Consider the following 12,476-nt stretch of genomic DNA (forward strand, 5'->3'; position numbering starts at 1 on the left):
TCTGTCATATGATCATAGACGGAGAAATTTCCATAAATCTGTCCAAATTTTCATGTTTTAAAATTCCAAGGGCCGGTACTGTCAATTTTTGAAAAAAACTTTTTTCATGCTATTGGAAATTCATAATGTGCATTTTGTAGGGAATTTCATTTCGAATAAGGTAAACTAATCCATATTTGTGTCATTTGTTCATAGACGGAGAAATTTCCATAAATCCATCCAAATTTTCATGTTTCAAAATCCTAAGGGCCGTACCGGCCCTGTCAATTTTTGAAAAAAACTTTTTTCATGCTATTGGAAATTCGTAATATGCATTTTGTAGGGAATTTCATTTCGTATAAGGTACACTAATCCATATTTCTGTCATATGATCATAGACGGAGAAATTTCCATAAATCTGTCGAAATTTTCATGTTTTAAAATTGCAAGGGCCGGTACTGTCAATTTTTGAAAAAAACTTTTTTCATGCTATTGGAAATTCGTAATATGCATTTTGTAGGGAATTTCATTTCGTATAAGGTACACTAATCCATATTTCTGTCATATGATCATAGACGGAGAAATTTCCATAAATCTGTCCAAATTTTCATGTTTTAAAATTGCAAGGGCCGGTACTGTCAATTTTTGAAAAAAACTTTTTTCATGCTATTGGAAATTCATAATGTGCATTTTGTAGGGAATTTCATTTCGAATAAGGTAAACTAATCCATATTTGTGTCATTTGTTCATAGACGGAGAAATTTCCATAAATCCATCCAAATTTTCATGTTTCAAAATCCTAAGGGCCGTACCGGCCCTGTCAATTTTTGAAAAAAACTTTTTTCATGCTATTGGAAATTCGTAATATGCATTTTGTACGGAATTTCATTTCGAATAAGGTAAACTAATCCATATTTCTGTCATTTGTTCATAGACGGAGAAATTTCCATAAATCCGTCCAAATTTTCATGTTTCAAAATTGCAAGGGCCGGTACTGTCAATTTTTGAAAAAAACTTTTTTCATGGTATTGGAAATTCATAATGTGCATTTTGTAGGCAATTTCATTTCGAATAAGGCAAACTAATCCATATTTCTGTCATTTGTTCATAGACGGAGAAATTTCCATAAATCCGTCCAAATTTTCATGTTTCAAAATCCTAAGGGCCGTACCGGCCCTGTCAATTTTTGAAAAAAACTTTTTTCATGCTATTGGAAATTCGTAATATGCATTTTGTAGGGAATTTCATTTCGAATAAGGTAAACTAATCCATATTTCTGTCATTTGTTCATAGACGGAGAAATTTCCATAAATCCGTCCAAATTTTCATGTTTCAAAATTGCAAGGGCCGGTACTGTCAATTTTTGAAAAAAACGTTTTTCATGCTATTGGAAATTCATAATGTGCATTTTGTAGGGAATTTCATTTCGAATAAGGTAAACTAATCCATATTTCTGTCATATGATCATAGACGGAGAAATTTGCATAAATCTGTCCAAATTTTCATGTTTTAAAATTGCAAGGGCCGGTACTGTCAATTTTTGAAAATAAGTTTTTTTATGCTATTGGAAATTCATAATGTGCATTCTGTAGGGAATTCCATTTTGAATAAGGTAAACTAATCCATATTTCTGTCATTTGTTCATAGACGGAGAAATTTCCATAAATCCGTCCAAATTTTCATGTTTCAAAATTGCAAGGGCCCCGGTACTGTCAATTTTTGAAAATAACTTTTTTCATGCTATTGGAAATTCATAATGTGCATTTTGTAGGGAATTTCATTTCGAATAAGGTAAACTAATCCATATTTTTGTCATATGATCATAGACGGAGAAATTTCCATAAATCCGTCCAAATTAAATTGCAAGGACCGGTACTGTCAATTTTTGGAAAAAACTTTTTTTATGCCATTGGAAATTCATAATGTGCATTTTGTAGGGAATTTCATATCGAATAAGGTAAACTAATCCATATTTCTGTCATTTGTTCATAGACGGAGAAATTTCCATGTTTCAAAATCCTAAGGGCCGTACCGGCCCTGTCAATTTTTGAAAAAAACTTTTTTCATGCTATTGGAAATTCATAATATGCATTTTGTAGGGAATTTCATTTCGAATAAGGTAAACTAATCCATATTTCTGTCATATGATCATAGACGGAGAAATTTCCATAAATCCGTCCAAATTTTCATGTTTCAAAATTGCAAGGGCCGGTACTGTCAATTTTTGAAAAAAACGTTTTTCATGCTATTGGAAATTCATAATGTGCATTTTGTAGGGAATTTCATTTCGAATAAGGTAAACTAATCCATATTTGTGTCATTTGTTCATAGACGGAGAAATTTCCATAAATCTGTCCAAATTTTCATGTTTCAAAATTGCAAGGGCCGGTACTGTCAAGTTTTGAAAAAAACTTTTTTCATGCTATTGGAAATTCATAATGTGCATTTTGTAGGGAATTTCATTTCGAATAAGGTAAACTAATCCATATTTCTGTCATATGATCATAGACGGAGAAATTTCCATAAATCTGTCCAAATTTTCATGTTTTAAAATTGCAAGGGCCGGTACTGTCAAGTTTTGAAAAAAACTTTTTTCATGCTATTGGAAATTCGTAATATGCATTTTGTAGGGAATTTCATTTCGAATAAGGTAAACTAATCCATATTTCTGTCATTTGTTCATAGACGGAGAAATTTCCATAAATCCGTCCAAATTTTCATGTTTCAAAATTGCAAGGGCCGGTACTGTCAATTTTTGAAAAAAACTTTTTTCATGGTATTGGAAATTCATAATGTGCATTTTGTAGGCAATTTCATTTCGAATAAGGCAAACTAATCCATATTTCTGTCATTTGTTCATAGACGGAGAAATTTCCATAAATCCGTCCAAATTTTCATGTTTCAAAATCCTAAGGGCCGTACCGGCCCTGTCAATTTTTGAAAAAAACTTTTTTCATGCTATTGGAAATTCGTAATATGCATTTTGTAGGGAATTTCATTTCGAATAAGGTAAACTAATCCATATTTCTGTCATTTGTTCATAGACGGAGAAATTTCCATAAATCCGTCCAAATTTTCATGTTTCAAAATTGCAAGGGCCGGTACTGTCAATTTTTGAAAAAAACGTTTTTCATGCTATTGGAAATTCATAATGTGCATTTTGTAGGGAATTTCATTTCGAATAAGGTAAACTAATCCATATTTCTGTCATATGATCATAGACGGAGAAATTTGCATAAATCTGTCCAAATTTTCATGTTTTAAAATTGCAAGGGCCGGTACTGTCAATTTTTGAAAATAACTTTTTTTATGCTATTGGAAATTCATAATGTGCATTTTGTAGGCAATTTCATTTCGAATAAGGCAAACTAATCCATATTTCTGTCATTTGTTCATAGACGGAGAAATTTCCATGTTTCAAAATCCTAAGTGCCGGTACTGCCAATTTTTGAAAAAAACTTTTTTCAAGCTATTGGAAATTCATAATATGCATTTTGTAGGGAATTTCATTTCGAATAAGGTAAACTAATCCATATTTCTGTCATATGATCATAGACGGAGAAATTTCCATAAATCCGTCCAAATTTTCATGTTTCAAAATCCTAAGGGCCGGTACTGTCAATGTTTGAAGAAAACTTTTTTCATGGTATTGGAAATTCATAATGTGCATTTTGTAGGCAATTTCATTTCGAATAAGGCAAACTAATCCATATTTCTGTCATTTGTTCATAGACGGAGAAATTTCCATAAATCCGTCCAAATTTTCATGTTTCAAAATCCTAAGGGCCGGTACTGTCAATTTTTGAAAAAAACTTTTTTCATGCTATTGGAAATTCATAATATGCATTTTGTAGGGAATTTCATTTCGAATAAGGTAAACTAATCCATATTTGTGTCATTTGTTCATAGACGGAGAAATTTGCATAAATCCGTCCAAATTAAATTGCAAGGACCGGTACTGTCAATTTTTGGAAAAAACTTTTTTTATGCCATTGGAAATTCATAATGTGCATTTTGTAGGGAATTTCATATCGAATAAGGTAAACTAATCCATATTTCTGTCATTTGTTCATAGACGGAGAAATTTCCATGTTTCAAAATCCTAAGTGCCGGTACTGCCAATTTTTGAAAAAAACTTTTTTCATGCTATTGGAAATTCATAATGTGCATTTTGTAGGGAATTTCATTTCGAATCAGGTAAACTAATCCATATTTCTGTCATTTGTTCATAGACGGAGAAATTTCCATAAATCCGTCCAAATTTTCATGTTTCAAAATCCTAAGGGCCGTACCGGCCCTGTCAATTTTTGAAAAAAACTTTTTTCATGCTATTGGAAATTCGTAATATGCATTTTGTACGGAATTTCATTTCGAATAAGGTAAACTAATCCATATTTCTGTCATTTGTTCATAGACGGAGAAATTTCCATAAATCCGTCCAAATTTTCATGTTTCAAAATTGCAAGGGCCGGTACTGTCAATTTTTGAAAAAAACTTTTTTCATGGTATTGGAAATTCATAATGTGCATTTTGTAGGCAATTTCATTTCGAATAAGGCAAACTAATCCATATTTCTGTCATTTGTTCATAGACGGAGAAATTTCCATAAATCCGTCCAAATTTTCATGTTTCAAAATCCTAAGGGCCGTACCGGCCCTGTCAATTTTTGAAAAAAACTTTTTTCATGCTATTGGAAATTCGTAATATGCATTTTGTAGGGAATTTCATTTCGAATAAGGTAAACTAATCCATATTTCTGTCATTTGTTCATAGACGGAGAAATTTCCATAAATCCGTCCAAATTTTCATGTTTCAAAATTGCAAGGGCCGGTACTGTCAATTTTTGAAAAAAACGTTTTTCATGCTATTGGAAATTCATAATGTGCATTTTGTAGGGAATTTCATTTCGAATAAGGTAAACTAATCCATATTTCTGTCATATGATCATAGACGGAGAAATTTGCATAAATCTGTCCAAATTTTCATGTTTTAAAATTGCAAGGGCCGGTACTGTCAATTTTTGAAAATAACTTTTTTTATGCTATTGGAAATTCATAATGTGCATTCTGTAGGGAATTCCATTTTGAATAAGGTAAACTAATCCATATTTCTGTCATTTGTTCATAGACGGAGAAATTTCCATAAATCCGTCCAAATTTTCATGTTTCAAAATTGCAAGGGCCCCGGTACTGTCAATTTTTGAAAATAACTTTTTTCATGCTATTGGAAATTCATAATGTGCATTTTGTAGGGAATTTCATTTCGAATAAGGTAAACTAATCCATATTTTTGTCATATGATCATAGACGGAGAAATTTCCATAAATCCGTCCAAATTAAATTGCAAGGACCGGTACTGTCAATTTTTGGAAAAAACTTTTTTTATGCCATTGGAAATTCATAATGTGCATTTTGTAGGGAATTTCATATCGAATAAGGTAAACTAATCCATATTTCTGTCATTTGTTCATAGACGGAGAAATTTCCATGTTTCAAAATCCTAAGGGCCGTACCGGCCCTGTCAATTTTTGAAAAAAACTTTTTTCATGCTATTGGAAATTCATAATATGCATTTTGTAGGGAATTTCATTTCGAATAAGGTAAACTAATCCATATTTCTGTCATATGATCATAGACGGAGAAATTTCCATAAATCCGTCCAAATTTTCATGTTTCAAAATCCTAAGGGCCGTACCGGCCCTGTCAATTTTTGAAAAAAACTTTTTTCATGCTATTGGAAATTCGTAATATGCATTTTGTAGGGAATTTCATTTCGTATAAGGTACACTAATCCATATTTCTGTCATATGATCATAGACGGAGAAATTTCCATAAATCTGTCCAAATTTTCATGTTTTAAAATTCCAAGGGCCGGTACTGTCAATTTTTGAAAAAAACTTTTTTCATGCTATTGGAAATTCATAATGTGCATTTTGTAGGGAATTTCATTTCGAATAAGGTAAACTAATCCATATTTGTGTCATTTGTTCATAGACGGAGAAATTTCCATAAATCCATCCAAATTTTCATGTTTCAAAATCCTAAGGGCCGTACCGGCCCTGTCAATTTTTGAAAAAAACTTTTTTCATGCTATTGGAAATTCGTAATATGCATTTTGTAGGGAATTTCATTTCGTATAAGGTACACTAATCCATATTTCTGTCATATGATCATAGACGGAGAAATTTCCATAAATCTGTCGAAATTTTCATGTTTTAAAATTGCAAGGGCCGGTACTGTCAATTTTTGAAAAAAACTTTTTTCATGCTATTGGAAATTCGTAATATGCATTTTGTAGGGAATTTCATTTCGTATAAGGTACACTAATCCATATTTCTGTCATATGATCATAGACGGAGAAATTTCCATAAATCTGTCCAAATTTTCATGTTTTAAAATTGCAAGGGCCGGTACTGTCAATTTTTGAAAAAAACTTTTTTCATGCTATTGGAAATTCATAATGTGCATTTTGTAGGGAATTTCATTTCGAATAAGGTAAACTAATCCATATTTGTGTCATTTGTTCATAGACGGAGAAATTTCCATAAATCCATCCAAATTTTCATGTTTCAAAATCCTAAGGGCCGTACCGGCCCTGTCAATTTTTGAAAAAAACTTTTTTCATGCTATTGGAAATTCGTAATATGCATTTTGTACGGAATTTCATTTCGAATAAGGTAAACTAATCCATATTTCTGTCATTTGTTCATAGACGGAGAAATTTCCATAAATCCGTCCAAATTTTCATGTTTCAAAATTGCAAGGGCCGGTACTGTCAATTTTTGAAAAAAACTTTTTTCATGGTATTGGAAATTCATAATGTGCATTTTGTAGGCAATTTCATTTCGAATAAGGCAAACTAATCCATATTTCTGTCATTTGTTCATAGACGGAGAAATTTCCATAAATCCGTCCAAATTTTCATGTTTCAAAATCCTAAGGGCCGTACCGGCCCTGTCAATTTTTGAAAAAAACTTTTTTCATGCTATTGGAAATTCGTAATATGCATTTTGTAGGGAATTTCATTTCGAATAAGGTAAACTAATCCATATTTCTGTCATTTGTTCATAGACGGAGAAATTTCCATAAATCCGTCCAAATTTTCATGTTTCAAAATTGCAAGGGCCGGTACTGTCAATTTTTGAAAAAAACGTTTTTCATGCTATTGGAAATTCATAATGTGCATTTTGTAGGGAATTTCATTTCGAATAAGGTAAACTAATCCATATTTCTGTCATATGATCATAGACGGAGAAATTTGCATAAATCTGTCCAAATTTTCATGTTTTAAAATTGCAAGGGCCGGTACTGTCAATTTTTGAAAATAAGTTTTTTTATGCTATTGGAAATTCATAATGTGCATTCTGTAGGGAATTCCATTTTGAATAAGGTAAACTAATCCATATTTCTGTCATTTGTTCATAGACGGAGAAATTTCCATAAATCCGTCCAAATTTTCATGTTTCAAAATTGCAAGGGCCCCGGTACTGTCAATTTTTGAAAATAACTTTTTTCATGCTATTGGAAATTCATAATGTGCATTTTGTAGGGAATTTCATTTCGAATAAGGTAAACTAATCCATATTTTTGTCATATGATCATAGACGGAGAAATTTCCATAAATCCGTCCAAATTAAATTGCAAGGACCGGTACTGTCAATTTTTGGAAAAAACTTTTTTTATGCCATTGGAAATTCATAATGTGCATTTTGTAGGGAATTTCATATCGAATAAGGTAAACTAATCCATATTTCTGTCATTTGTTCATAGACGGAGAAATTTCCATGTTTCAAAATCCTAAGGGCCGTACCGGCCCTGTCAATTTTTGAAAAAAACTTTTTTCATGCTATTGGAAATTCATAATATGCATTTTGTAGGGAATTTCATTTCGAATAAGGTAAACTAATCCATATTTCTGTCATATGATCATAGACGGAGAAATTTCCATAAATCCGTCCAAATTTTCATGTTTCAAAATCCTAAGGGCCGTACCGGCCCTGTCAATTTTTGAAAAAAACTTTTTTCATGCTATTGGAAATTCGTAATATGCATTTTGTAGGGAATTTCATTTCGTATAAGGTACACTAATCCATATTTCTGTCATATGATCATAGACGGAGAAATTTCCATAAATCTGTCCAAATTTTCATGTTTTAAAATTCCAAGGGCCGGTACTGTCAATTTTTGAAAAAAACTTTTTTCATGCTATTGGAAATTCATAATGTGCATTTTGTAGGGAATTTCATTTCGAATAAGGTAAACTAATCCATATTTGTGTCATTTGTTCATAGACGGAGAAATTTCCATAAATCCATCCAAATTTTCATGTTTCAAAATCCTAAGGGCCGTACCGGCCCTGTCAATTTTTGAAAAAAACTTTTTTCATGCTATTGGAAATTCGTAATATGCATTTTGTAGGGAATTTCATTTCGTATAAGGTACACTAATCCATATTTCTGTCATATGATCATAGACGGAGAAATTTCCATAAATCTGTCGAAATTTTCATGTTTTAAAATTGCAAGGGCCGGTACTGTCAATTTTTGAAAAAAACTTTTTTCATGCTATTGGAAATTCGTAATATGCATTTTGTAGGGAATTTCATTTCGTATAAGGTACACTAATCCATATTTCTGTCATATGATCATAGACGGAGAAATTTCCATAAATCTGTCCAAATTTTCATGTTTTAAAATTGCAAGGGCCGGTACTGTCAATTTTTGAAAAAAACTTTTTTCATGCTATTGGAAATTCATAATGTGCATTTTGTAGGGAATTTCATTTCGAATAAGGTAAACTAATCCATATTTGTGTCATTTGTTCATAGACGGAGAAATTTCCATAAATCCATCCAAATTTTCATGTTTCAAAATCCTAAGGGCCGTACCGGCCCTGTCAATTTTTGAAAAAAACTTTTTTCATGCTATTGGAAATTCGTAATATGCATTTTGTAGGGAATTTCATTTCGTATAAGGTACACTAATCCATATTTCTGTCATATGATCATAGACGGAGAAATTTCCATAAATCTGTCCAAATTTTCATGTTTTAAAATTGCAAGGGCCGGTACTGTCAATTTTTGAAAAAAACTTTTTTCATGCTATTGGAAATTCATAATATGCATTTTGTAGGGAATTTCATTTCGAATAAGGTAAACTAATCCATATTTGTGTCATTTGTTCATAGACGGAGAAATTTGCATAAATCCGTCCAAATTAAATTGCAAGGACCGGTACTGTCAATTTTTGAAAAAAACTTTTTTCATGCTATTGGAAATTCATAATGTGCATTTTGTAGGGAATTTCATTTCGAATAAGGTAAACTAATCCATATTTCTGTTATTTGTTCATAGACGGAGAAATTTCCATGTTTCAAAATCCTAAGGGCCGGTACTGTCAATTTTTGAAAAAAACTTTTTTCATGCTATTGGAAATTCATAATATGCATTTTGTAGGGAATTTCATTTCGAATAAGGTAAACTAATCCATATTTCTGTCATATGATCATAGACGGAGAAATTTCCATAAATCTGTCCAAATTTTCATGTTTTAAAATTGCAAGGGCCGGTACTGTCAATTTTTGAAAAAAACTTTTTTCATGCTATTGGATATTCATAATGTGCATTTTGCAGAGAATTTCATTTCGAATAAGGTAAACTAATCCATATTTGTGTCATTTGTTCATAGACGGAGAAATTTCCATAAATCTGTCCAAATTTTCATGTTTCAAAATTGCAAGGGCCGGTACTGTCAAGTTTTGAAAAAAACTTTTTTCATGCTATTGGAAATTCATAATGTGCATTTTGTAGGGAATTTCATTTCGAATCAGGTAAACTAATCCATATTTCTGTCATTTGTTCATAGACGGAGAAATTTCCATAAATCCGTCCAAATTTTCATGTTTCAAAATCCTAAGGGCCGTACCGGCCCTGTCAATTTTTGAAAAAAACTTTTTTCATGCTATTGGAAATTCATAATGTGAATTTTGTAGGGAATTTCATTTCGAATAAGGTAAACTAATCCATATTTCTGTCATATGATCATAGACGGAGAAATTTCCATAAATCTGTCCAAATTTTCATGTTTTAAAATTGCAAGGGCCGGTACTGTCAAGTTTTGAAAAAAACTTTTTTCATGCTATTGGAAATTCGTAATATGCATTTTGTAGGGAATTTCATTTCGAATAAGGTAAACTAATCCATATTTCTGTCATTTGTTCATAGACGGAGAAATTTCCATAAATCCGTCCAAATTTTCATGTTTCAAAATTGCAAGGGCCCGGTACTGTCAATTTTTGAAAAAAACTTTTTTCATGGTATTGGAAATTCATAATGTGCATTTTGTAGGCAATTTCATTTCGAATAAGGCAAACTAATCCATATTTCTGTCATTTGTTCATAGACGGAGAAATTTCCATAAATCCGTCCAAATTTTCATGTTTCAAAATCCTAAGGGCCGTACCGGCCCTGTCAATTTTTGAAAAAAACTTTTTTCATGCTATTGGAAATTCGTAATATGCATTTTGTAGGGAATTTCATTTCGAATAAGGTAAACTAATCCATATTTCTGTCATTTGTTCATAGACGGAGAAATTTCCATAAATCCGTCCAAATTTTCATGTTTCAAAATTGCAAGGGCCGGTACTGTCAATTTTTGAAAAAAACGTTTTTCATGCTATTGGAAATTCATAATGTGCATTTTGTAGGGAATTTCATTTCGAATAAGGTAAACTAATCCATATTTCTGTCATATGATCATAGACGGAGAAATTTGCATAAATCTGTCCAAATTTTCATGTTTTAAAATTGCAAGGGCCGGTACTGTCAATTTTTGAAAATAACTTTTTTTATGCTATTGGAAATTCATAATGTGCATTTTGTAGGCAATTTCATTTCGAATAAGGCAAACTAATCCATATTTCTGTCATTTGTTCATAGACGGAGAAATTTCCATGTTTCAAAATCCTAAGTGCCGGTACTGCCAATTTTTGAAAAAAACTTTTTTCATGCTATTGGAAATTCATAATATGCATTTTGTAGGGAATTTCATTTCGAATAAGGTAAACTAATCCATATTTCTGTCATATGATCATAGACGGAGAAATTTCCATAAATCCGTCCAAATTTTCATGTTTCAAAATCCTAAGGGCCGGTACTGTCAATGTTTGAAGAAAACTTTTTTCATGGTATTGGAAATTCATAATGTGCATTTTGTAGGCAATTTCATTTCGAATAAGGCAAACTAATCCATATTTCTGTCATTTGTTCATAGACGGAGAAATTTCCATAAATCCGTCCAAATTTTCATGTTTCAAAATCCTAAGGGCCGGTACTGTCAATTTTTGAAAAAAACTTTTTTCATGCTATTGGAAATTCATAATATGCATTTTGTAGGGAATTTCATTTCGAATAAGGTAAACTAATCCATATTTGTGTCATTTGTTCATAGACGGAGAAATTTGCATAAATCCGTCCAAATTAAATTGCAAGGACCGGTACTGTCAATTTTTGGAAAAAACTTTTTTTATGCCATTGGAAATTCATAATGTGCATTTTGTAGGGAATTTCATATCGAATAAGGTAAACTAATCCATATTTCTGTCATTTGTTCATAGACGGAGAAATTTCCATGTTTCAAAATCCTAAGTGCCGGTACTGCCAATTTTTGAAAAAAACTTTTTTCATGCTATTGGAAATTCATAATGTGAATTTTGTAGGGAATTTCATTTCGAATAAGGTAAACTAATCCATATTTCTGTCATATGATCATAGACGGAGAAATTTCCATAAATCTGTCCAAATTTTCATGTTTTAAAATTGCAAGGGCCGGTACTGTCAATTTTTGAAAAAAACTTTTTTCATGCTATTGGATATTCATAATGTGCATTTTGCAGAGAATTTCATTTCGAATAAGGTAAACTAATCCATATTTGTGTCATTTGTTCATAGACGGAGAAATTTCCATAAATCTGTCCAAATTTTCATGTTTTAAAATTGCAAGGGCCGGTACTGTCAATTTTTGAAAAAAACTTTTTTCATGCTATTGGATATTCATAATGTGCATTTTGCAGAGAATTTCATTTCGAATAAGGTAAACTAATCCATATTTGTGTCATTTGTTCATAGACGGAGAAATTTCCATAAATCTGTCCAAATTTTCATGTTTTAAAATTGCAAGGGCCGGCCGGTTTTTTTCAATTTTTGAAAAAAACTTTTTTTATGCTATTGGAAATTCATAATGTGAATTTTGTAGAGAGATTCATTTCGAATAAGGTAAACTAATCCATATTTGTGTCATTTGTTCATAGACGGAGAAATTTCCATAAATCCGTCCAAATTTTCATGTTTCAAAATCCTAAGGGCCGGTACTGTCAATTTTTGAAAAAAACTTTTTTCATGGTATTGGAAATTCATAATGTGCATTTTGTAGAGAATTTCATTTCGAATAAATTGAACTAATCCATGTTTCTGTCATTTGTTCGTAGACGATAATTCCATAA

General features: G+C 31.4%; 1 protein-coding gene across 1 annotated transcript in view; it reads left to right on the forward strand.

The window, feature by feature from the left end:
• Window positions 1-12,476, forward strand: part of Sgt1 (suppressor of G2 allele of skp1) — a 357,307-nt gene that overhangs the window by 309,073 nt on the left and 35,758 nt on the right. The window lies entirely within an intron of this gene.

The sequence above is a fragment of the Pholcus phalangioides genome, unplaced genomic scaffold, assembly GCF_987345545.1.
Source record: "Pholcus phalangioides strain wild (caught in Gottingen) unplaced genomic scaffold, Ppha-v1.0 ptg000020l_1, whole genome shotgun sequence".
NCBI lineage: Eukaryota > Metazoa > Arthropoda > Arachnida > Araneae > Pholcidae > Pholcus > Pholcus phalangioides.